This window comes from Muntiacus reevesi, chromosome 10 (assembly GCF_963930625.1).
Source record: "Muntiacus reevesi chromosome 10, mMunRee1.1, whole genome shotgun sequence".
NCBI classification, from domain to species: domain Eukaryota; kingdom Metazoa; phylum Chordata; class Mammalia; order Artiodactyla; family Cervidae; genus Muntiacus; species Muntiacus reevesi.
The window spans coordinates 19,063,990-19,089,577 of record NC_089258.1 but is presented as its reverse complement, the minus strand read 5'-3'; the positions used below and the strand labels follow the sequence as shown (position 1 = coordinate 19,089,577).

Genomic DNA, 25,588 nt, shown 5'->3' with positions numbered 1-25,588 from the left:
CCAGTCCTGATGGAGCCATCGTTAGCTTCTCACCAATCAGAAGTTATTCCAATGCTCTGGTTGCTCAAGATGTTTTCAGTCCTCGGTGTGGCCTCTGACAAGGGGAACGGAGGACCTATTTTGGGTCGCTCCAACCCGTACCTTCCATGATACTGAGGTTGATTCCCTCCACGGCTGAGAACTCCACAGGCTACATTCCAGCGCCCTTGCTCCCTGCTGTCTCTAGAAGCCCATCCTCGGATTGGGACCACAGACACAGTTCCTTCCAAATCCTCAACAGTCCCAGCCATGTTCTAACATTTACCTTCTCTTATACAGAAAGTTAGAGTAGGGAATGTGTCTACATATCACCTTACAAGCTATAGTCCTCTTAACTCTAGAAGAAATAGGTAGCAGAAGTGTTTAAGTTCTTAGGTTCTATGTAGTTTGTGTGTCTGTTTCATGCAACAGAAAGGTTGTCCAATGTATACTTTCTGTTAAGGATTATCTCCATAACATAAAACATATACTGAAAGGGGGACTGTCTAGTTATACCAGTCATAAAAGACACTGTTGTCAACAGCCATCAGCCTCTAAATTATAAATTAACATAAACATATTCTATATCATAAATTATAGTTTAATAAATTTATATTAAATACAAATAATTCCAGCTGCATGTGTGAAGAGGCAACAATGTGTAGAGTGACCTACACTTGTTTTTTAGCAGTTCACTCTGCAGCAAGTCACCAGAAATATCAGAAAAATTTAACACTCAGTGTAGACCACTGTTAGAGAAATGTGTTGTATCACTATACCAGACTCGCTTTTCCACTTAACAACCATGAATTGGAGAACAGCTTCCCTCTGTTTTCCTCCTTTAGCTCCTCAAAACTGAATCAGAGAATCTGTGATCTAAGAATGCACATGCATATGTGTTTTCTCAGCCTACTGAAAATAGAAGTAAACATCCTATCATGTTGGGGGAAGGACTTTTGCTAGCAAAGAAGACATTTTCAAATCTTGAAAAAGAATCAGAATGAAGCAAAATTACAAAGCATCAAAATTACAAAGGTAGAGCAATTAAAGAAGTAATGTCCTAGCATATTAGACAGATAAGTGAAACAGAACAAAAAGACCAGAAATAGATCCAAGTATTTAGCAATTCAGTATCTGATAAAACTTAATTACTAATCTTTGAAAAGATGGACTATTGAATGAACTGACTAACCATTTGGGGGAAGAGATTGAATATCTATTTCACTCCTTATGCCAAATAAATTTCACATGGATTATAATGGATTCTAAAGATTTAAATGCAAAAACATGTCAATACTTTTATATATTTGAAGATAACAAAGGCATTAAAGCTAGAAACAATAGATAATTTTTCCATATAAAATACTGAAATATTATTTTGGTACAGATACATAAACAAATGAAATATAGAAAGCTGAAAGATAAAGAATAAATAGGAGGAAACATTTACAACATAACTGGTGAACACAGAAATAAGGTTTATAATCTACAAAAACTTTCTATAAATCAACACAAAAGTTAGCACCTGGTGAAAATACTGTGAAATGCAATGAATAGGCACTTCCCCAAAGAAGTAAATATTAATAATCAAACAACCTATAAAACTATATTCAATCTCTCTAGTTAAAATGATATATATTAGAAATTAAAACGAGACACTTTTCACCTCTCACATTACCTGGTACAAAGGCATCATTAAGCAGAGTGCATGCTAGACTTTGGCTCCACCCAATCCTGAGCTGAATGCCCCCTGAATAAGGTGGAAGAATACTATTATTGGGGTCACATCTCCCCAGAGTTCAATTAAGCAAAAAGCATCATAGATAAAATTGCACCTCCTCTGACTAAGTAAGTTTGTAGGAATTTATCCCAGAAAGATCCATTAAGGATCAAAGATGTACAAACAGGGATTTTTATGGCAAGGCAGTTCATAATAGCAAATCTCTGGAAACAATTAACGGTATATCATCAGAGATTGGTTATCGTTCATGGTCCATGCATTACAGTCAGTAGGAAGATAAAAAGCATTTCCTGACATGCTATCTAATCCTATAATCAAGTAATAAAAAACAAATAATCACATATTTATATGTATGCAGACAAATGACTAAAACCACATCAAGAAAAGTTTTAGTTGCCTCTAAAATTGTAACTTGGGTTCTTTTATATTTTACCCCTTTTATTAAACTGTCTATAGCTCAGTGGGTAAAGAATCTGCCTGCAGTGTAGGAGACATAGGAGATGCAGATTCGATTCCTGGTTTGAGAAGACACTCTGGAGAAGGGTGTGGCAACCCACTCCAGTGTTCTTGCTTGAAGAATCCCGTGGATAAAGGAGCCTGGCAGGCTACAAAGGGCCACAGAGGATTGGACATGACTGAGCGATTACACACACACATATTAGATATATATTTTCTTTGGAAAATCAGAGTTCTTTCTTGAGCCATTTCTATTTATAAATTCTGTCTTTATTTAACCTGCCTGTCTAGTAGCCCCCTGTCGTTCCTAGCCATCTATTTTGTCTTTGACTCAAATCAGAGCCACCACTTAGAAAGCAGGGAGCCTTGAGGACCCACAGACTCAAAAGTAAAGAATGTAGATAATTTCAATCAGTCATTCCTTGCTTCAGTTTCTATATGGCAACAAACTTTACAACAAACTGTATTAATAGTTATAAAAGATACATTAATTTGAAAACTTTTCATTTTTAACTTTAAAAATAAAGTTTATTTAAACAACAAAAAAAGACAAAAACAGCTCATTCATTTCTCTTAACTTCCCACCTCCTAGCTCATAAACCACCACTCTGTTCTCTGCATACCTATATATGTGTGTGTGTATAAATCTAATATATATATTAGATCCCACATCTAAGTGAAATCATATGGTACTTGTCTTTCTCTGTTTGCCTTATTTCACTTAGCATTATGTTCTCGAAGTCTACCTATGTTTTTACAAATGGAGGGTTTTAATATATTTATATGGCTAAATAATGTTCCACTGTGTATATATGCCACATATTCTTTATATGTTCATTAATCAACCAACACTTAGGTTATTTCCTTATCTTGGCTATTGTAAATAATGCTGCAAAGAACCTGAGGGCACAGATACCTTTTTGAGTTTATGCTCTTATTTTCTTTAGACAAATACTGAGAAGTGGAATTCCTGGATGATATGGTAGTTCTATTTTCAGTGTTTGGAGAACTCTCCTTACTGTTTTCCATAGTGGTTGTATCAATTTAGTGCCCACTAACAGCACAGAAGGAGAAAGGAATGGCAACCCACCCCAGTGTTCTTGCCTGGAGAATCCCAGGGATGGCGGAGCCTGGTGGGCTGCCATCTATGGGGTTGCACAGAGTCAGACACGACTGAAGCGACTTAGCAGCAGCAGCAGCAACAGCACAAAAGTGTTCCCTTTTCACTACATTTTCACCAACACTTGTTATTTCTAGCCTTTTTGATAATAACCATTCTAACAGGTGCGGGGTAGTATCTCATTGTGGTTGGATTTGCATTTCCCTGATGATCAGTGGTGTAGAACATCTTTTCATGTGTCTATTGGGCATCTGTATGTCTTCACGTACCTATTTGCCATTTGTATGAATGAAAAGAATGACAATTTTTCATTCTTAACTGAGTTTCAAAGTGACAACTTCAACGCCAGATCAAAACTGAAGATTCAAATCAGTCAAGATTTTCAAACATTATCACTGGAAGAGATGTATGGGCAAGAAGGAAATGCCCATTCATGGAACTGAAACATATTTTGGATCAGAAAAAAATAGCTTCTATTCTTTGTTTCTAAGAATATTTTTTCTAAGTAAAATTGAAATAGATTATGATTCCCAGGGGAGATGTAGGCTGAGTTGCTCCAGTTGTGTCTGACTCTTTGTGAGCCTATGGACCACAGCCCACCAGGCTCCTCTGACCGTGGAGTTCTCTAAGCAAGAATACTGGAGTGATCCCCATGCCCTCTTCCAGGGGATCTTTCTGACCCAGAAATAGAACCTGCATTTCTTACATCTCCTGCATTGGTAGGCAGGTTCTTCATCACTAGTGCCAGTGGGAAGGGTAATAATATTTAATAGGGTTTCATATCAATATGCTTAATACTTTATATTAGAAGATTTAAAAATATTATATTTTTCAAGTTATTTACTTTTATATTTAACTTAATTTCCTCCACAAATCACTCACCATCTCCCTATGACCACATATACTGGCACTAACCACAGTACTGACACTGACTTAAAGAAACAAAATTCACTTGAGTATTGCTTAACTAAAAGAAAAATACCAGTGATATTTTAGAAAGCGTCAATTTTATAAGTTTAATTTTCTACTGTCTGAGATAGATACATATATAATTTCTAGCACAAATGTCGAAGAGGGCACAACAATTATTTGTCTGGGTGAGGGGTGAGTAGGTTCGTAAGGACCAATGTTAATTAATGAGAGTAGAACATAAGGAAGTTCACATCATATTCTTCAATATATGAAAACCAATCAAGTGATACACTATACTAACAAATTGAAACATAAAAACCATATGATAAACTCAACAGATGCAGAAAAAGCTTTTAACAAAATTCAGCATCCATTGATGATAAAAAAAAAAAAAAAAACTTCAAAATACGGGCATAGAAGGAACCTACCTCAACATGATAAAGGCCATATATTGCAAATCCACAACAAATTTTCTCAATGGTGAAAAACTGAAAGCATTTCCTCAAAGATCAGGGACAAAACAAGGGTGTCCATTCTCACCACTATTATTCAACAAAGCTTTGGAAATGCTAGCCATGGCAATCAGAGAAGAAAAAGAAATAGAAGGAATCTAGATTGGAAAAGAAGTAAAACACTCACTGTTTGCAGATTACATGATACTATATATAGAAAACCCTAAAGATACTATCAGAAAATTACTAGAGCTAATAAGTGAATTTAGTAAAGGATATAAAACAATATACAGAAATCACTTGCATTCCTATACACTAGCAATGAAAAAGTTAGAAAGAGAAATTAAGGAATCAATCCTATTTATCATAGCAACAAAAAGAATAAAATGTTTAGGAATAAACCTACCTAAAGAGACAAAGGAGTTGTATACAGAAAATTATAAGACACTGATGAAAGAAATGAAAGATGACATAAACAGATGGAGAGATATTCCATGTTCCTGAATTTGGAAGAATCAATATTGTGAAAATGACTACACTACCAAAGCAACCTACAGGTTTGAGGCAATCCTTACCAAATTACCAGTGGCATTTTTCACAGAACTAGAACAAAAAATTTCACAATTTGCATGGAAATACAAAAGACCCCAAATAGCCAAAGCAGTTTTAAGAAAGAAGAATGGAGCTGGAGGAATCAACTTCCAGATTTTAGACTATACTACAAAGCTACAGTCATCAAGGCAGTATGGTACTGGCACAAAACCAAAAATATAGACCTATGGAACAAGACAGAAAGGTCCGATATAAACCCACGCACTAATGGGCAACTTATCTTTGACAAAGGAGGCAATAATACACAATGGAGAAAAAACATCTTTTCAATAAGCGATTCTAGGAAAACTGGACAGCTGTACATGAAAGAATGAAATTAGAACACTTCCTGACAGCATACACAGAGATAAACTCAAACTGGATTAAAGAACTAAATGTAAGACAAAAAAAATATAAAATTCTTAGAGGAAATGGAGGCAGAACACTCTATGACATAAATCACAGTAAGATCCTCAATGACCCACCTCCTGTAAAGGAAATAAAAACAAACAAACAAAAGTGGGACATAATTAAACTTAAAAGTTTTTGCACAGCAAAGGAAACTATTAACAAGGTGAAATGGCAACTCTCAGAATGGGAAAACATAATAGCAAATGAAACTGATAAAGGATTAATTTCAAAAATATACAAGCAGCTCATGCAACTGAATACCAGAAAAACAAACTACCCAATCAAAATGTGGGGAAAAGACCTAAACAGACATTTCACCAAAGAAGACATTAGGATGGCTAATAAACACATGAAAAGATGCTCAACATTGCTCATTAGAGAAAAGCAAATCAAAACTACAATGAGATATCACCTTACATCAATCACAATAGCCATCATAAAAACATCTACAAACAATAAATGCTGGAGATGGAGCAAAGGGAACCATCTTGCACTGTTGGTGGGAATATGAATTGATACAGTGATTATGGAGGACAGTAGGGCGATTCCTTAAAAAACTAGGAATATAACTACCATATAATCAAACAATCCCACTATTGGGCATATACCCAGAGAAAACCACAAATCAAAAAGATACATGTATTTCAATGTTCATCACAGCACTAATTACAATAGGTAGGACATGGAAGCAAAATGTTATACAGAGTGAGGTAAGTCAGAAAGAGTAAAACAAATATCATATATTAATGCATAAATATGGAATCATGCACTATATGCAGAGCAGCAGTAGAGATGCAGACATAAAGAACAGGCTTGTGGACATAGCAGGGAAGGGAGAGGGTGGGATGAATTGAGAGACTAGCATTGAAACATATACATTACTTGCTATACGTAGAACAGATAGCAGTGGGAATTGGTTATATAATTCAGGGGACCCAACCTGGTACTCTGTGACAACCTACAGGGGTAGGATGGGGTCAGGAATGGGAAGGAGGTTCAAGGGGATGGAGACATATGTATACTTATGACTGATTCACATTGTTGTATGGCAGAAACCAAAACAACATTGTAAGGCAATTTTTCTCCAAATTAAAAAAAAAAAAAAAAAAACACCTTAATATCATTAAGATGGAAATGTTCTCAAATCGATCTACAGAGTCAACAAAATTCCTTTCAAAACTCTAGCTTCTGTTTTTGCATAAATTGATGCTAGTCCTAAAATTCATATAAAAATGCAAAAGGAACTATTACAGCCAGAACAATCTTGAGTTAGAACAGAGCTGAACGCACACTTTCCCATCTCCAAGTTCACCACAAAATGACAGTAATTAAGATTCTCTAGTGCTGGTATAAGGGCAGATACATAAATCAATGAGCTGGAAAGGAAAGTCCAGAATAAATCTTTACATTGATCTCCAACAGGGTGTTGAAATGACTGTGGACAGAATAGCTGTTTCCACAACTAATGTGTAACAACTGGATATGCCCCTGCATAAAGGCTGAAGTTGGACCTCAGCTTTATTATTGTATGTAAAAATTATATGCTGAAATTTATATGTAAAATAAATTTATATACACAAAGTTACATGTAAAAATTAACTCAAAACGGATCTGAAACATAAATGTATGATCTAAAGCTATAAAATTCCAGAAACAGAATGAAAACAAAAGAAGAAAACAGAAGAGTAAAATTTTAAGATCTTGAGTAAGACAATGGTTTCTTAGATACAACACAAAATTATAAGCAAAAAAATAGAAAAACTGGAAAATTGAACTTCTTCAAAATTAAAGCTTATGTTTGGCATATGATATAATAAAAAAGTGACATACAGATGCTCATGGCAGGATTATTCATAATAGTCAAAGAATATCCAATGTGTGGATAAATAAAAGAGTGTAGGTATATCCATACAAAGTGATACCATTTGGCAATAAGAAGGAATGAGATACAAATATATGCTACAAGAACACAACTTGAAAATATAATAAAGAAGTCAGTTACAATGAGCACATATTGTATAATTCTATTTGTATGAAATGCCTAGAATAGGCATAACGATAGAGACAGAAATAAAGATTGGTGCTTTCCTAGGGTATGTGTGAAGGGGTGGAATGTGTGAGGTGGGGAGAATGGAGAGTGACTACTGATGGGTACAGCATTTCTTTTCATGGTTTAAAGAAAAAAATCTTAATATTGAATCTGGCGATGGTTATACAACTTTGTGAATATACTTAAAATAATTGAATTATACATTTTAATTTGTTAAACTGTGTAAATGCCAATTATATAAAAATACGTTTAAAACTGAATTGCATTTTTATAAAATAAGAATTGAAAGATCTTCCTATGAGAAAATCCACTTGATTGAAGTGATTTTGATTAAGTAAAAAATAACAGCTTGAACTTCCTTCCAATTAAGTAATTCTATTTTTTAATTAATTAATTAATTTTAATTGGGGGCTAATCACTTTACAATATTGTAATGGTTTTTGCCATGCATTGACATGAATCAACCACGGCTGTACATGTGGCCCCCATCCTGAACCCCCTCCCACCTCCCTCCCCATCCCATCCCTCAGCGTTGTCCCAGTGCACCGGCTTTGAGTGCCCTGTTTCATGCATTGAACTTGGACTGATCATCTATTTCATATATGGTAATACACATGTTTCAATACTATTCTCTAAAATCATCCCACCCTCGCCTTCTCCCACAGAGTCCAAAAGTCTGTTCTTTATATCTATGTCTCTTCTGCTGTCTCGCATACAGGGTCATTACTATCATCTTTCTAAATTCCACATATATGTGTTAATATACTGTATTGGTGTTTTTCTTTCTGACTTACCTCACTCTGTATAATAGGCTCCAGTTTCATCCACCTCATTAGAACTGATTCAAATGCATTTTTAATAGGTGAATAATATTCCATTGTGTATATGTACCACAGCTTTCTTATCTATTCATCTGCTGAAGGACATCTAGGTTGCTTCCATGTCCTGGCTATTGTAAACAGTGCTGCAGTGAAGATTGGGGTGCACGTGTCTCTTTCATTCCGGTTTCCTCAGTGTGTATGCCCAGAAGTGGGATGGTCGTATGGCAGTTCTATTTCCAGTTTTTTAAGGAATCTCCACACTATTCTCCATAGTCGCTGTACTAGTTTGCATTCCCACCAACAATGTAAGAGAGTTCCCTTTTCTCTGCACCCTCTCCAGAATTTATCGTTTGTAGACATTTTGATAGCAGCCATTCTGACCAGCGTGAGATGGGACCTCATTGTGGTTTTGATTTGCATTTCTCTGATAATGAGTGATGTTGAGCATCTTTTTATGTGTTTGTTAGCCATCTGTGTGTCTTCTTTGGAGAAATGTCTATTTAGTTCTTTGGCCCATTTTTTGATTGGGTCGTTTATTTTTCTGGTATTGAGCTGCATGAGCTGCTTATATATTTTTGAGATTAATTCTTTGTCAGTTGCTTTGTTTGCTACTATTATCTCCCATTCTGAAGACTGTTTTTTCACCTTGCTTATTGTTTCCTTCATTATGCAAAACCTTTTAAAATAATTAGGTCCCATTTATTTTTGTTTAGTAATTATATTTTTAAAGAGTAGCCTTCTAGGCAAATGTATGCCTACCTGTTCAGACTTGTGAAGCTCTCTTCACACTTATTTTTGAGCATAAATTTTCCCATCCTTTTAAATCTCAAGTGCTTAGGATTATGTCTGACAATAAATGATACACAATACTTGCTTGCTGACTTAAACTTCATGGAAAACAAGAAACCAGAAATTCACACAGACTTGATTTGCTCAGAGCCACAAGGAAGGGGGAGCACTGGGATGACAGCCCAGGCTTTGCAGCCTCTGCTCAATGTTCTCACCACTAGCTTAGATGCTGGCATCCAAGTTCCAATGCTTTACTTGGTTCTTAAGTAATTTTTCTCCTTCTCTTTCTGTTCAAAGCCTCACTAACTATAGAAAAAGAAGGAAGTCTGTAATTTGTAGGTGGAAAGTCACATTGAGATCATGGTTGAATTGGCAGGGGACCCCAGCAGCAGAAAGAAGCTCTCCCTCCTGCCATGTTCAGTGGCATTTTAGAAGAGAGATGGATGTGGCCAGGTTGGGGAAATCACTGAGATAAAGGGATTCATCTCATTATTCTGGCAGTGATTCTGCCTAATTAATCAAAATTAACTTGTCTTCATAAGAAAGGGCTGAGCTACAACATTTTTAAAAGTTTCACCTACATTATAAAATGATTAAAATGGTAGATTTTGTGTCACATAACTTTTATCTCAACTTAAAATAATTTGTATAAAAGTGCACCTGATACTGTCCTAATTCGGGGATTTTCCTCCTTTATATGTCAGCAAAATTTTACCATTCAATCTTCTTATTTCATTGTTAAGTATTTATTTATTTGGCTGTGCTGGGTCTTAGCTGTGGCACATGGGGTCTTTGGTCTTTGCTGTCACATGTGGGATCTTTAATTGAGGCAAGCATGCGGGATCTAGCTCCCTGACCAGGGATCGAACCCGGGCCCCTTGCATTGGGATCTCGGAGTCTCAATCACTGGACCACCATAAACTGAATTACAGTTGATCTACAATGTTGTGCTAAGACACACACACACACAGAGTTACAAATAAATGTTCTTTTTCAGATTATTTTGCCTTATAGGTTATTACAAGATATGGAGAACAGCTCCCTGTGCTGTATAGTAGGTCCTTGTTGGCTATTTATTTTACAAATAGTTAGTATGTATATGTTAATCCCAAACTCCTAATTGATCCTTCTCCTTTGTTAAGTATAAGTTTGTTCCTTATATCTATGAATCTATTTCTGCTTTGTAAATAAGTTCATTTGTATCATTTTTTGGATCTCACATATAAGTGGTATCACATGATATTTGTATTTCTCTGTCTGGCTTATTTCATTTAGTATGACAATCTCTAGGTGCATCCATGTTGCTGCAAGTGGTATTATTTCCTTCTCTTTATGGCTGAGCAATATTCCATTGTATATGTATACCACATCTTCTTTATCATTCAGGGTGTGGAGAAAAAGGAACCCTCCTACACTCTTAGTATCTACTAATCTAGCATCATTGTTAGAATCTATTAATGAATTGGTACAGCCACTATGGAGAACAACATGGAAATTCCTTAAAAAACTAAAAATAGAGCTAACATATAATTCAGGAATCCCATTCCTGAGCATATATCTGAAAAAAACTAGAACTCCAATATATGCATGCATTCCAATGTTCATAGCAGCACTGTTTACAATAGCCAAGACATGGAAGCAATCAAAATGTCCAGCGGCAGACGAATCAATTTTACTGTTTCAGCAGTTGTAGTTAAATATTATTTTATTTGCAACCTAAAGTGTCATGTGTAACTGTGTATTTTTTTATCTGAAAGAGAAGAAAAATAAGGATCTTGCATTCTAAATTTTAAAATATATAATCTATACTCTATAAAAAAAATATGTGGCATTAAATTCTGGATAAAAGTGGAGAGATATTCAGGGAGTATCAAGTTTCTACCATCTAGAAAAAATATAAAGAACCCTTCCTCCCCTTTCACCCCCACCTCTCTTCTACCCTACCCAATAAAAAAAGGAAGGGGGAGAAATAAAAATGTAAAAGTTACCAACAGTAACCAAATAAGAAAAGGAGAAGCCCTTAATGGCATAAACTTAGAAAAGTGCTGGCTCATCCACAAAACAGAACTTTGAGAGTGTCACGATGAGGTCATGTCCCCACCTCCCAGAAACTACATCTTGCGAGTCTACAAAATCCTGCCAATTCTCGCAGAAATCTTGAGAGAAGTAAAAAGAACTGTTTATTCTTAGCTTTCCCCAATTTTGACCAAGAAGTAGTAAAAATAGTTGCTGTGGAGATGAGGGCAAAAAGAAAAATGTCAGGAATCTGGCACGACTCACGCATGTGAAGAGTTGGGGAACTGAGCGAATGCCCAAAAGTGCTCCCCAAAGAGTTAACTCTCCCTTCTTCCTCTGCCAAGGAGGATTGCACATGCTCACTCAGTCGTGTCTGACTCTTTGTGACCCCAAGGACTGTAGCCCGCCAGGCTCATCTGTCCATGGCATTCTCCAGGCAATAATACTGGAGTGGGTTGCCTCCTCCAAGGGATCTTCCCTTGTCTCCTGCGTTTCCTGAATTGGCAGGTAGATTTTTTACTAGTGCCACCTAGGAAGTCCCAAGGAGGAGTGAACCCTCATATATTTATCATGTGGGATGTGGGAGAGAGGAGCCCAGTTAGTACAACATAACTCCAGCTAAACACCCCCACCTTCCCTGTGCAAAGCCTACAGTAAAACAGGCATTAAGTGAATACATATTAATATTTATTATTCATGTCAATAATAATATTTTATTATTAATATCAAACTATCAATATTACCCAGAAAGAGGAAAGAAAAAGATTCTGATACAAGATTCAAGGAGCTCTCTCTCACGAGTGTGCTAAGTCACTTCAGTCAGGTATGACTCTTTGCAACCCTATGGACTGTAGCCCTCCAGGCTCCTCTGTCTATGGGATTCTCCATGCAAGAATGCTGGAGTGGGTCGCCATGTCCTCCTCCATGAGATCTTCCTTACCCAGGGACTGAACTCAGGCCTCTTATGTCTCCCACATTGGCAGACTGGTTCCTTACCACTAGCGCCACCTGGGAAGCCAGTCTGGCACAAAGAAGCAGAACAAAATGAAGGGTTGCCAGCATGGGTAAAACAATGAACTAGTAACAATGCTGAGAAGATAAAGAATCAGAATAAAAGTTGAAGGATGCAAGATGAAGAATCAGAATTGTTTGGAATTCGCAATAGCAACACTAAAAGCAAAAAAGCAATAGAATAATTACTTTAAAATGTGAAGAGAAGTCATTTTTGAACTACTATTTGAACTACTATTTTCTATACAATCTAGAAGTGAAAGTGAAGTCGCTCAGTCGTGTCCGACTCTTTGCAACCCCATGAAGTGCAGTCCACCAGGCTCCTCCGTCCATGGGATTTTCCAGGCAAGAGTACTAGAGTGGGTTGCCATTTCCTTCTCCAGGGGATCTTCCGGACCCATGATTTGAACCTGGGTCTCTTGCATTGTAGGCAGACGCTTTTACTGTCTGAGCTACCAGGAAAGTCCCATACAATCTAAACCATCAATCAAATTTGACAGTAGAAGCATTTTCGATATGGAAGGTCTTTAAAATACCTATTTCTACTTCCTTACCTGGGAGTCACATCCCCGTTGGCGGTCAGCTAGAGTTCTAACCACTTTGGAGGCCAACCACTACATGGCTTATCTTATCAGTGTTAAAATACCCACCACAGGTATTGATAATTACCATAAGAGACATTAAATATAGAGATATATGACTGCCTATCATCGAAAAAGCAAGAGAGTTCCAGAAAAACATCTATTTCTGCTTTATTGATTTTGCCAAAGCCTTTGACTGTGTAGATCACAATAAACTGTGGAAAATTCTGAAAGAGATGGGAATACCAGACCACCTGACCTGCCTCTTAAGAAACCTATAGGCAGGTCAGGAAGCAACAGTTAGAACTGGACATGGAACAACAGACTGGTTCCAAATAGGAAAAGGAGTACATCAAGGCTGTATATTGTCACCCTGCTTATTTAACTTATATGCAGTACATCATGAGAAACGCTGGGCTGGAAGAAGCACAAGCTGGAATCAATATATCAATAACCTCAGATATGCAGATGACACCACCCTTATGGCAGAAAGTGAAGGTGAACTAAAAAGTTTCTTGATGAAAGAGAAAGAGGAGAGCGAAAAAGTTGGTTTAAAGCTCAACATTTAGAAAACTAAGATCATGGCACCTGGTCCCATCACTTCATGACAAATAGATGGGGAAACAGTGGAAACAGTGTCAGACTTTATTTTGGGACTCCAAAATCACTGCAGATGGTGATTGCAGCCACGAAATTAAAAGACGCTTACTCCTTGGAAGGAAAGTTATGACCAACCTAGATAGCATATTAAAAAGCAGAGGCATTACTTGCCAACAAAGGTCCATCTAGTCAAGGCTATGGTTTTTCCAGTGGTCATGTATGGATGTGAGAGTTGGACTGTGAAGAAAGCTGAGCACCGAAAAATTGATGCCTTTGAACTGTGGTTTTGGAGAAGACTCTTGAGAGTCCGTTGAACTGCAAGGAGATCCAACTAGTCCATCCTAAAGGAGATCAGTCCTGGGTGTTCATTGGAAGGACTGATGCTGAAGCTGAAACTCCAATACTTTGGCCACCTCATGCGAAGAGTTGACTCATTGGAAAAGACCCTGATGCTGAGAGGGATTGGGGGCAGGAGGAGAAGGGGACGACAGAGGATGAGATGACTGGATGGCATCACCGACTCAAAGGACATGAGTTTGAGTGGACTCCGGGAGTTGGTGATGGATACGGAGGCCTGGCATGCTGCGATTCATGGGGTCGCAAAGAGGTGGACACGACTGAGCGACTGAACTGAACTGAACTGAACTGAAAGTATTTTAGAGACATGCATCACTCTTGAAGATGAATTGTGCTGTATCTTCTTGTTATGTTTCTTTATTTTGTTTTATTATGTTTCTTTTTTAAAAAATAAATATCTATGTAGAAATTGTGTTCTACCAAATGATGGAGTGAACTAAGGGAGAAAAAAAAACATGGAATACAAAAAATGTGGACTTAAAGATAGAAGAAATGTGAAAAGAAGCACAAAGCAGAATCACAGCAAATGAATCCTTGAGAAACTGCAGCCACAAGTAGAACACAGAAAGAAAGAAAGTGAAGTGCTCAGTCGTGTTCGACTATTTGCAACCCCATGGACTGTAAGCTACCATGCTCCTCTGTCCACAGGATTTTCCAGGCAAGAGTACTCGAGTGGGTTGCCATTTCCTTCTCCAGAGGATCTTCCCAACCCAGGGAGACCCTGGTCTGCCACATTGTAGGCAGACAATTTACCATCTGAGCCAGCAGGGAAGTCCAAGTTGACCATAAAAGGGCCCAAATTTCCAGTCCAGATTCATGTTCCCTAGGTGGTCCCTAAAGACATAAGCTGAGAATTTACCTTAAATTGTTGACATACTAGTTGCACTCCAGACTGCTGATAGAAGCAAAAGCAAATTCTCTCTGAAATCAAAAACAGACAAACAAACAAACATACTTTCACCCTGGACCTCAACTAATTTCCATAAATAACTTTTCAAGGACAAGGAGTGGCTCACAGTCCAGTGTAAATGCTGCTGCTGCTGCTAAGTCGCATCAGTCGTGTCCGACTCTGTGCGACCCCACAGACGGCAGCCCATCAGGCTCCCCCGTCCCTGGGACTCTCCAGGCAAGAACACTGGAGTGGGTTGTCATTTCCTTCTCCAATGCATGCAAGTGAAAACTGAAAGTGAAGTCGCTCAGTCGTGTCCGACTATTAGCGACCCCATGGATTGCAGCCCACCAGGCTCCTCGTCCAGTGTAACTAAATACAACTAAAAAAGTCAGGTACTGTAACACTCAGACAATATAAGTATATATTCAAGACTTCATAAGGTGAAATCAACATGGCAAAATCATATGTATAAATATATTTAGTTTTTGAAGAAATAAAAAAATAAAGGATCTATAAGGAACAGGAGATTTTTAAAAAGTAACTGTATCTGGAGTCTGTAGGACCCTTTGGGTACACGGCTTTGTTAGGAAGGCTTCCAGGACTCAGCATATAATCATAGCTAAGATTTATTTCAATGAAAGCTAAAACAGCATAGTCAGCAAAGGGAAATGACACATGCAATGAAGGAAGAATGAAAGATTGGAAGAAACATGTTGACTTTTAGGAAGATTTTTTTTTCCCCTAGGTATTTTTGTGATGATCTTATTTTTTAAATTTTATCTATTTATTTTTGGCTGCACTGGGTCTTTGGTGCTATGTGCAAGCTTTCTCTAGTTGCCACAAGCTGAGGCTGCTCTCTAGTTGAGGTCCACTGGCTTCTCATATCAGCTCTGGCTCTAGCTCACACAGGCTAGGTAATTGTGGTGAATGGGTTTAGTTGTCCTTCCTCCCCCTCCCCAGGTGGAATCTTCCCAGACTAAGGATCAAACTCATGTCCCCTGCACTGGCAGATGTATTCTTAACCCCTGGAAAACCAGGAATGTGATAATTTTAACATTTTTTTAAAAAATCATTAAAAGCATGCTCATTAACTTTTAAGATGACTCAGAGGTGGGAAGGACTATAGCAGTGCTAAAAGGTGGCTTAGAGATGGATGGAAAACCTCATCTTATCTCCCATAAGCATTACCTAAGGAAACATTGTAATCGTAGTAAAAGCAAGACAGATTCTGTAGCCTCTGTTTAGACAACAATGGCTATTTCCTCGGCTATTTGCAGTAAAATTTAAGTCCAGTGGTTAACAAATAAAACCATAATAAAAATCCTTCACTTGAGTTAAAAATTTAGTGGTAAAAATAAATGGAAGAGAATGTTCCAGTGGAAGAGTCTGAGGGGTCCCACTGGAGTCTAAAGGCCTCCTATTAATGTTTTTCTCCATGGCAACTTTAATCTAACACCCTATATATTTTATTTTATTTTATTGATTATATTTTGGTTCAACTTTTTCAAACAGGCAATGGTAGCCAGAGTTACCAGCGCAGCCAGGGTCTGGAAGTTGTTTTATGGGAAGATTCTAAAGAGGGCTAACAGAAAAAAATGGGGTGGGGGTGGGGAGAGAAGAAACACCTGGTGTTTTTAAACCATATTAAAGACTACAGAGAAAGATGAAACTTTATTTAATGAAACGTCAGAACCTTGTGGGTAAGAGGGAAGCAAGTTTAACTCACTGTCAAGAACCTCGTAGTAATTAAAGCCCTCACACAACTGACCTGTTGGACAGGCTGGCCTCACCCAAAGGTGAGCTGTGAAATCTGATGTTCGCTTATGTCAGGAAACCACCTGTGAGGACGACATGGGCCTTCCGATCACCAGTCTGCAGGAGCGTCTTGGGCTGGTGATTAGGAATAGACCATACTGTGAACAAGATTCTCTTCCCAAACAATTGCACCGGAAATGGGCGTGACCCCGAGTGCCTGTTGGTCCTTGGAAGAATCACGCAGCAGGCAGGACAGGTGGCCAGAGGGTCCAGTTGTTGGCCAAGCCCCCTTTTTGCACATGAAGCCCCCTCGTCTGGGCTTCCTGCGCCCGGGGAGTTGGGGCCGAGCGCCCACCTGGCCCCCTTCCCTTCTGCCCTCCTGCCTCCTGCCTCTCGGGCCGACCCCGCGAGCCGGGTTCCGGCGCGCTCTGGCGGCCGATCCCCTGCGCTGGGCGCTGGGGGCGCACGGGCGGCAGGGCGGGCCTGGGGCAGCGGGGCGCGGCAGCAGGGAGGAAGTTCAGGGCCTGCCAGGGCGCGTGAAGGAAGTTGCCCAAAATAAGGAAGCGTCGTGCACTGGGCGACTGAGCTGACTCCGGCGATTGGAGCCGCGAGGAGGAGCGCGGGTGGCCCGGCGCTGTGCCCGAGCTGCCCCCGCCACCTCGCCCGTCCGGTTCTCGGAGCCCCGCGCCCCGCCCTCGCTCACCTGGCACAGGTAGGTGTGGCCGCGCGATCCCGCCGCTTCGGCTGCCGGGCTGGGGAAGGCGGCGTGGGAAGGGAGACGGCGCCGGCGCCCAGAGAGGGAAAGATGCGGCCCTTCCGCGGCCCGCACAAGACCTGTGCGCCCAGGCACACTCGGGCAGGTACTCCCAGGGCCTTCCTGCTTTGGAAATCGGAGGGAACATTTGATAAAATATTTCGATTGAGCGTTAGTCGGTTGTGCCAGCTTTTCTCCTAAACCTAGTTAGTGTCTCTTGGGCTCCGGTTTCAGTACGGGAAGCCAGGGGCTGGGCCTGGGGGCCTGGGGGCCAGGGGGTCTGGGGGCTGGGGGCTGGGCGATGGGGCCCCCAAACTCCAGGTGCTGCCGCGTGCGCACGAAGTGCGGAAGCTGCTGGGTCCTGGGAGACTAGCTGGGATCCGCAGGCACAAGAAACTCGGTGTCGGGTCTCGGAAAGAACGTGTTTTCGTTTGGCCATTTACAGAGGTCACTGGAAAATTCCACTGAATTTATGGAAGTGACTCAATGTAGAGATGTTCATACGCATGCAAAGGTTTTATTTATACTTTTACTACAGAAAGAGCAGTTGCATAAGAACACGAGTTTCTGAACCTTTACTAAATGTAGCATGATTGCCTTTTTTTTTCTTCCTTCACATTCTCATGGTAAAGTAACAAAGTTAGCCAGTGAATGACTTGAAGAGCAGGAAAGCTGGGTGTAGTAAAATGCGATTTTGAGTTAAAGATTTTTTTGCACTATGGCAGTATGGCTATAAAGGGCTTCCCCTGTGGCTCAGCGGTAAAGAATCTGCCTGCAATGCAGGAGACGCGGATTGGATCCCTGTATCAGGAAAATCCCCTCGAGTAGGATATGGGGTCGTCAGTATTCTTTCCTGGAGCCTCCCCATGGACAGAGGAGCCTGACGGGCCACATCTCATGGGGTCGCAAAGAGTCAGACACGGCTGAAGCGACTTCACACATGCATGCACGACTTCAAAACTTTAAACCTAACCTGCATCATGATACAAAGGCGATTCATTGTTTGGTTTGTTTGAATATCAAGAACTAAAAAGACAACCATTGGAGAAGTTAAAGCTTGAATCTTGGCTGTTTGCGGTGCAGTTGTTTGGCAAAAAGACTCTCCTTCATTGTGCAGTATATTCACGGGAACCAACCCAAGACATCCTGCTGACTGGTGACCAGCTGGCCCTTGCAATCTTGCCAGGTGGCCTTTGGAAACCAGATTGCAGATTATTTGAATGAGTTTGCCTGACTCCGTCAAAGATTCCCATTGACCCAAATAAAACTCTTGGCTGGAGTTGTTCTTTTTCTTAAACCCTAGAGGTGGTTCAGTATGTAGTTAAAAAACTTGGAGATATCTCACATTTGAATCTTTGTGTTAAAAAAAGAAAGGTGGGGGGGGGGGGTGATGGAGAATTCTTGAAAGAAATGGAATTGATTCTAGCATGTGTTTTCTTTGTTGTAGTAAGAACAAATTCATTGCTGTTACTCAGGCAACATTTTCATTAGATGCAACTAAATTCGTTGATGTGCACATCCCTCTTCTGTCCCCAGATACATTTGTCTTTGAACTAAAAGGTTTACATACTTGTAAAGTATTAGATGTTTTAAGTGAAAAATCTTGTCTACTAAAATTATTTTATTAAATTATTTTGTTTTATCTACACTGAACTTTCGCTTTGATCTGTTTAGAGAAATGTTGCAGGAAGATAGAAACTTTATACTTTATTTTACTTTTATATAACTAAAAAATTTATTCTTTGTATTTAGAGTGCTTCAATATGTAGGATTTTAGGAATCATCTAAATAACAATAATGTTCTTAATGTTTTAATCCAGGAATAAAAATGTGGTGTTTATTTTAGCTCTTTACCTTTCCTGAGGGCGAAAAGTGTCAGAAAGTTCATTTTATCGCTAGATTTGCGTTTCAGAAACCATTCATCTTAGCCTTCTTTAGGTTTGTTATTTATTGTTCTAAGTGCAGGTCTGACTTTTCTGTTTTTTTTTTAAATCAAAGACTTCTTTTTTTTTTTTTTTAAGACTTCTTAATAGAATGTAACTTATGCAGCACATAGCATATCCATAATCATTATCCAAAACCCTGTGCCAAGATAATGTTTTGGAATTCAAGATTCCTCAGAATTTAGAATTCAAATTTAGAATATGAGTTTCAGCCTTGAGAAATCTCAGAATTTAGAAAAGTGTGCATGCAAGCTGACGCTATGTGCTGCACACCACTCCAACACAGCCTGGGCAGCCTCCTGTAATCTCACATGTTCATATTTCTGCACCAATAGTGTGAAAAGTCTCACTAAGTGGAATAAAGAGAGGCTACAAATAATTGTGTGCCAGTTCAGGGCAAGTGTTGTCACTTACGAGGTTCCCTACAAAGCTCACCAAAAACCTTATTTTTCAGAGCTTTGTGGAATTCGGGCTAAGGAACTGAGTCTGTGTTAGACTTCATGGAGCTACTGTTTGCTTTTGAAAGCAACTTGCATTTCTGTTGCCCAACAAGTCACACTTTCCAGTAATTAGACAAATAGTTCCTCCGCCTTTACCGAAAGTTTGAAATAGCAAAACTTCCCTGAATTTTCAATGATAATCAAAATACAGATCCTCCAAGTGAGAATAGGAGGTTTCAGCCTTACTTACAGACTTTTCAACAGCAAAGTTTCTGCCACTCTGATTCTAAAAAAAGAATGCAGTAGTTACTTAAAGAAGAGGTATTATCACCCTTCACAACTAAGCGTGTCCTTGGAAGAAATATTGCTTCCTGTTCACTTTGTTCTGTCTCCATTATCTGTGCCTAAGGAACGGCCCGGTATTTTGTACAATCTAAGTTATTGTTTGCTTTCTCAGTTCTCCACCATATAGATTTTTTTCTGATTCCCTAAGTCACCCCCCGCCCCCCACCCCCAACAATTTCTTCCACTTCTGTACTGTTTAGCAGCAAATGAAGGAGAGAAAATTAGGAACTTAGGCCAGTGAGTGAAATTTTTTTTAAAATGTATATGCGCTGATCATTGCTTTTCTTTTAAAGCAACTGAAATCAAAAGGCAGAGTCTTAAAGAGAGACTGGAATTAAATTGCTTGACTTAATTATGTCTCACCATCTTACCTTCTACTTTGGAACTGAACAAGTTGGGTTTGCTTTTTTCATTCAGAAAAAAAGATTTTTTTTTTTTCGTTTCTCTTTAAAAGTGGGTGAAAAAGAAAGGAATTGTGGGAAGATTAAAAAAAAACCCAGCTGATTGGATTTTAAAGGAAAAGCTTTATTCATTCACTGTGGCTTAGCATCAGCAGGAATATTTTCTATTAGCTTAGAATTTTTTCTGGCAAAATGTTAGCTTGTATCAATTTGATTTTTTTCTTTTAAGAATTAATTATGTAAGTTTTACCCTATGAATCCTGAAAGGTGGTTAAATTGGAATCTTAAATATAGTCAAATTTAGCCACTGCCAAAGACACCAATAGAAGGAAGAATATTTAGTTTCTATTACAGTAGGTTTAACAAATCAAAAAGGATTCTCTCTTGATTCTTTTGTTTCTGGGAAATTATGTATCTATTTTTGGTGGCTGCCAAAGGCTGAGGATAGGAAGAGAAAGGTGAGGATGATGTTACAACACCTCCATTACCAAGGGGGTGTACCGAAAACTTATGATGGACAGTTTCTGGTGAGTAGCATCCTCTGTCCTGAGGGTACCAGGTCCGAGCACAGATTTGAGAGGATATTGGGCTTCCAGATTTGCACACTGTTAGTGAGATATTTGATCTGATCTGAGCAGAGGCCGGGCAGACAGCAGGATTGACGAGGAGAGTGTAGGGCTGATGTCAGGTAAGTGAGGCTTAGGCCTGGATACAGTCAGTGGGGGCATTGTGAAAGGATGGAAGAGGGCTGAGCGCCAAATTTTTGAAGAAGTCACAATTTAAACATTGGTTTCTTTAGTTACACTCAGTGAGGCTACAAAGAGCATTTGAATGTGCAACAATTGATCTTCTACTTTCCCACTCCATCTTCTGTCTTAAATGCTAAATCTTCATGCTGTTCTGGTCAGTCTGACAATTTATTAAATCTATCCATTTCTGTTCGGTCATGGAAATGTTTTGGTGCAACCAGAGTTAATCTTTTTATTTAATTTCAACTTATAACAATACCTTCCCATTCTCTAGTACTGTTCCCCCAATGCAATCTTTTAATATTTTTAGCTATTTCTTCTAGAATTTTCCTTCTTATTTCCTGATGCTATATTCACTTGCTTTATATATATATATACATCAGTTTAGACAATGCTGACTTCCTATTCTGAGAAGTAAGGACATGGCAATCCTAGGATAATTAATCTTTCTGTGTGCTTCCCCGATCAATGGCTCAAAGGGTAAAGAATCCACCTGCAATGCAGTAGACACAGGAGACATGGGTTCAATCCCTGGGTCGGGGAGATCCCCTGGAGGGGGAAATGGCAACCTACTTCAGTATTCTTGCCTGGAAAATTCCATAAATAGAGGAGCCTGGCAGGCTACAGTCCGAGGGGTCACAAAGACTCAGACCCTACTGAACACATGATGAATGGATGGCTGGAACCTTAGCCTAGGGTTAAGATGCTATTTGGTATTTACCTTGTGATTTTGTTTACTAATAGAGCATGTTGTATAGTATAGTTCCATTTTCTTTCTTGTACCTCAAAATGTTTTTCATGGGGTAAATTCTTGTTTCATTTTTGTGTTTTCTCAGTTGGCCCTGTGCCTGTGATGGTTCTCCCCAACTCTCTGACATGAAGCTAAACCGCACCCCCCCCCTCCCAACTTGGACTCAATTTCCTACTGAGTCAAATGTATCAAGCACTCTATGAGTTCCATTTCTTTCTTTTTCTGGAAACCCCTGCCTCTTTGCATCAGTCTGACAGTTTCTTTTCAGTCTTGCTACGCACCTATTAATAACTGAAGCATATTTGGGGGTGTTGGTTAGCTAAATATATTTTCTGCAAGTTGCTGTCCTGTACGTATTTTGTAGTCTTAACATAATTCTTATCAACATTCATGTACCTTTTAAATCTCTTGTAAATCCATTGTCATAACTGTTGAAAACATTTCCCCCAAACTTTTGATTTCTATGGTTATTTGCTTATTTGTATAATTTATTACTTTTTGTAGTTTTTGGAACTTTTATATTTTCTCAGGTCGGGGCATATTCTGAATCATATTTAGTGAAAGATTATTCTTAGCTCCAATTTAGCAGTTAGCATCTATATTTTAAATCAGTCTCAGTGTCACCTCTGTATTTGCTCTGACCCTGATGTTTTATTATTTGATTAATGGGAATATATACTTTCCTGGGAATGGGGACTCCACAGATTTTAAAAATCAGATGACTGGCCTCAGTTGTCTTGATTTCTGAAGCTGGTGGTATGCAATTTTAAATGATATTTCCTAGGAAGCTTTCCTTGTTTAAGCTTCCCTTGCTTCCTTATCCTTAGACAGAATAAAGGCGAGTAAGCAGGATAATTGTCCTGGGCTTGTTCATGGCGGAGGTGCAGGTGGTGTGCATGGTCAGGGCGCATGTCACTGAACTTTCACACCCTGTGATCATGGGATACACTGGTTCTTGGAGCATCTTGTATACAGGGGCTCCCCAGGTCTACTGTGGGAAAAAGCGGGCAACCTGCTGCCCCTTTACAAGATCCTCAGGCTTTGCTTAGATGGAGGCAGAATGCTAGGTGTATTTTCATCTCACACACTAAGAGTATTTGAAGCACTTGATTGCCCTAATGCTTCAGTTCCTGAATATTTTTTATCAACAGTGGTTGAGAGGAGGGAGTCTGAAGTCTCATTGGGTTCAAATCCCACTGTTTTCAAGCTACTCTTTCAGTCTTTGTAGATGGAAGGATTACAGGGGATTTCCTCGTGGAGCATCGTGGAGACACATGTGCAGTAATCGTACCTGGCCTGTGGTTAGAACTGGCGTAACACTCACAGTCTTTCCCGGGTGGGTAGCTCTGGGAGTCTGCCCTGTAGTCTTGGCTGGAGACCAATAATAGCAGTCCCAAATAGGTCACAGATGAGTAAGTACTGTCTCTGAAGTTTTTTTTTTTCTTTCCTCTGACCTCCAAAATGGGAGAACTTTCTATCATTTTCTTTTTGAAAAGTGTTGACTTGCATAACTGATGTCTGAGTACATACCCACTGGTGAAGAATTCAGATACGACAGGTGACACTGGAACCCTCCTTGACCACCACCCTTAGCCCCAGCCCACCCCAGCTGAGGGAAGGCAGCTTGATGTATAGTCTTCTAATCTATCATCCTGTGCATTCATGCGTGTATATATACATGTATATTTTTAGAAGATATACTGTGTGTCTTCTTAATACCAGTGTCCTCCTGCAACTAACTTTTTTAATCAACAGGTTTGGGGGAGCCCTTCCTATCAGTGATCCTTGTGTTTTATTCCAGAGCAGAAAATATGATTACTTATTGATAGACATTTAGGATTTTTCTCTAATTTTTGATATCATATACAAAGCTGCTGGGAGTGCACTTTTTCTTTCATTCATTCCCTCTCTTTTACCCTTTTCATTGCATTTCATGGAACTGACAAGTTGATCATTTGCTCAAGAAAGATCTTCAGCCCTGTCCATCCTGTTTTTCAGTCCATCTCTTGAGTCATTTGTATTTTAGCAAATAGGTGGGCAAGCAAGGAAGGAAGGTAGTTAATTCTTTATTTTTTAAGTGATACTTTAGGCTCGTCCAGATACTTGTTTTTGTTACTGCTTCCAGCATGGACATTCTCTTCCTGCTTCGTGAGCTCTATCTCCTTTAGCACCTACTCATTTGTTTGCCCATTTGGTTCCTTACCTTTGTGGGGTTAGCTTTCTTGTGCTAGGATGTGTGCTGGTCTTGTTTCAGAGATGCCCTCGGAGTTAGTTTTCAAGGCTGTGTATGTTGCATGGCCCTCTTTTTACCTGTCACCCATGAGATGGGTCTGGAGAAGGGAATGGCAATCCACTCCAGTATTCTTGCCTGGAGGATCCCAAGGACAGAGGAGCCTGGTAGGCTACAGTTCGTGGGGAAGCAAGGAGTCGGACACGACTGAGCGATTAACACACACACACACATGAGATGGGAGGAGCCTGAGATGTGAGCAGGACAGGATGAGCCAGTAACCACGGTGTGGGGTGCAGGCACTCTGTTCTTTGCAGATGTGGCCATACTCTGCCTCTCCAAATGCACGTCTTTCCTGCAGAGGGCCTTCTGCTGCTCTTAGGGGTGCCAGCAGCTGAGGAGTTGGAGAGGGTTTGGCTGCCTGCCTGCCTCCCACTCTGCTTCTCCCCCACCTCAGCCACCCCATCCCACCCAGGCTTTGTCATTTCCAAGGCACCACGCCCTTGACTCTTTGCAGCCATCCCCAACTGCCTGCACTTAGGCTGTGGTTTCCTAAGTTTGAGCCCATCTTTCTTTGAGTCCTTCGAGAGTAGTGAGAGTTTCCATTCCACTAGCAATCTGCTTCCTTTGCTCCCAGCATGGTTATGGATTTATATTCTATATTATTGTTTTTAGTGCTGTTTCTTTTCTTTCTCTGCATTTTTAGCTGCTGTTTATACTTGAAGGGGAAGTCCAACACTTCCTTTTTTTCAGCCACACCAATCAGCTGATGGTCATAGCTGTGAAGGAAGTGACAGCGAGGAGGAGGAGGAAGGGTAGCTCCCTAGAACAGTCGTGAAAGGCAGACTTGGGGCTTCTTTCGTCTTTCCTATTGCCCTGGCTAGCCCTTCTACAGCTTAGGCAGGAACTGTTTCTAGAGAGAGGGCTGCATTGTCAAGCCTCTACTGATCATTAGGCAATTGCTAGTCCTGAATCATGTTTCTTAGAAGTGTGTATAAGGATGCCTGGGATGTTAGAGGGGGGAGGGATCTTAGGGACCATCTAATTCAATGCCCTGAGAAGCAGTGAGACCCAGAAAGATGATGTCACTTGGACTTGTCCAGCCACTAAGTGATGCTGCTGTGAGTTGAAATGTAAGACCCAGGTGTTTCCAATCCAGAATTAGACTCTGTGTCCACTTCTCTAATGAGGAGCCTAAAGGGACCTGCTGTCATGCCTGGTGCTAAGAAGATTTAAAGTCCTGTCAGTGGAGGCAGCCAGGGGGCGGAAGCCCAGTTTGACATGTTGATTTTACTCTTTTATTAGCAGTTTTAGAAAACTTATTATCTTCATAAGTTTGTGTTGAGAAATTAAGCAAATTCAGTAGGAATAGGAAAAAAAAATTCCTGAATCCATGAGAGGT

General features: G+C 39.7%; 1 protein-coding gene across 4 annotated transcripts in view; it reads left to right on the top strand.

Moving 5' to 3' along the window:
* Positions 1-16,838: 16,838 nt before the first annotated feature.
* The window catches only part of SYK (spleen associated tyrosine kinase), a 104,797-nt gene continuing 96,047 nt past the window's right edge, over positions 16,839-25,588 (top strand). For all 4 annotated transcript variants that reach the window (XM_065947359.1, XM_065947357.1, XM_065947358.1 and 1 more), the window contains exon 1: positions 16,839-17,285. The gene's annotated coding sequence lies outside the window, so the exon portion shown is untranslated. The remainder of the gene's footprint in view (positions 17,286-25,588) is intronic.